Below are 1744 nucleotides of genomic sequence, written 5' to 3'. Positions count from 1 at the left end.
GATTTATCTCAGTAAGCTGAAATGATAGCTCAAGTGTGGGATACTTGGCTGGTTGATAAATTTCCCCAATTTACGCTGTTTCCTTTCCTATGTATTTGAATCTTCCGCATACTAGAGTTCACATACTAATTCACATACTAGAGTTGAAATCACAGCAGTTAATTAAAGGAGTTATATTTGAATCGCTGGATTTATATAATAAAGACTGGAGAAACTTAAGCAATGTCATTTGTACATTTTTATTCTATCCTACAAAAAAATTCTTCACAACACTTAGATATTTTTCATTCCTTGGTATTTAAAAAAAAATAAATCTATACCTACTGTACACATCACCCTTTGGGAAATGCTCCTTTAACTGACAAGCTTTGTTCTTCATTTGGAATTATACCTATTTTAGAACACCATAATTGGAAAAAAGGAAAGCTAGTCTGCTGATAACTAGGTCTAGTCCCATTGATGTCCATGGAAATGAGGACAGAGACCTTGAACTGGACTCTACTAATTGGGGGAGCCATTGGAAAGAACAGCTTAATCTGTGTTGCTAAGCAAATGAGCTGCTGTTACAGTCTTCTAGGCTTCCTGCAGAGAATGAAGTCACGCTTATGCTTGCTATTTATTACATTTTGTGTCTCTCACTTTCCAGAGTTGCTGTCAAATTCTACCTTGAAGAATGTAGACTTTATTCACTTTTTAAGTGCAGATACTTGCAGAACTTTTTTACTGTGAATTAATCTGGGGTATATGGAAGCTATGTGACTGGTTGGTTATTGTACAGAGCTGTAGAGTCTTAAGTTTCTTATTATAATACAGAATTGATGCACTTTTGATTCAGAACAGTTTAGTTAGACGTTAAGATTACCTGTGCTGTGTTTGGCAGCACCATTTTTCCATACTTCTTTTGGACACATAGAGAATAGTTAATAAAAGGTGAAAATATTCCATATAACTTTATTGGAAGGAAAAAAAGAGGAATTTATCCTATTTATAACTTTATATATGTTACATTAAATGAGAGTAAAATTATTTAAGTTTTTTAATATTGACTCTTTTTGGCTCTATTTAAAACAACTCCAATGTTTGGGTTGGCTGTGCCTTCCTTAATTCAGAAGCATCGAGTGTTATGAGTTTGAAATATAACAGTTTTGCTCAGTGCAAAAAGCTGTCCTAGTATCCAAAAGCATATGATTTTATCTTTGTTGTATGTCAGGATATTATAGTATTTATGTCAGTCAACTATGCTTATTATTCTTCTGTCTTTAGCTTCTGCTCAAGTATTTGTTTCCTTGTCCTGGTTTATCACAAAACTTCAATTAAAATTGTTGAAATGTGTTTATAAACATCTGTTTCAGTGATGTTTGAACAGGTTTACAGATGTTAGGTTTATAAAGGAAAAAGGCTAAAATGAAAGAAGCCCAAGTCCTATACAGTCTTCCCTTCATCCGAGTATCGGGTGTCTTAGTCTGTCTATAAGAATTAATTATGTACTTCCACCTGTTCTTCCTAATCCATTTATGTCTTGACAGAGTGTCATGGTTTGGGGTCAGGGCCACCCCCAGAATCATAACAGATGCTCTCTATTAACCCTCTTTTCCCCCCTCCCCCAAGAAAGGGAATGAGAAAGGGAATAAGGGAGAGAGACTTATTGATTAGAAAAGAAAAGGAAAACAGCTTTAATTCTACTACTACTGATAATAGTAATAATGATAATAAAATAGAATATGTACAAATATATACAAAATCA

General features: G+C 33.8%; 1 protein-coding gene across 1 annotated transcript in view; it reads left to right on the top strand.

Moving 5' to 3' along the window:
• LOC103779829 (polyadenylate-binding protein-interacting protein 1-like) overlaps window positions 1–1744 on the top strand; it is a gene marked incomplete at its 3' end in the record, with an annotated part of 6556 nt that overhangs the window by 2030 nt on the left and 2782 nt on the right. The window lies entirely within an intron of this gene.

The sequence above is a fragment of the Merops nubicus genome, unplaced genomic scaffold (genome assembly GCF_000691845.1).
Source record: "Merops nubicus isolate BGI_N331 unplaced genomic scaffold, ASM69184v1 scaffold41979, whole genome shotgun sequence".
NCBI classification, from domain to species: domain Eukaryota; kingdom Metazoa; phylum Chordata; class Aves; order Coraciiformes; family Meropidae; genus Merops; species Merops nubicus.
This window is presented reverse-complemented; position numbering and strand designations above follow the sequence as displayed.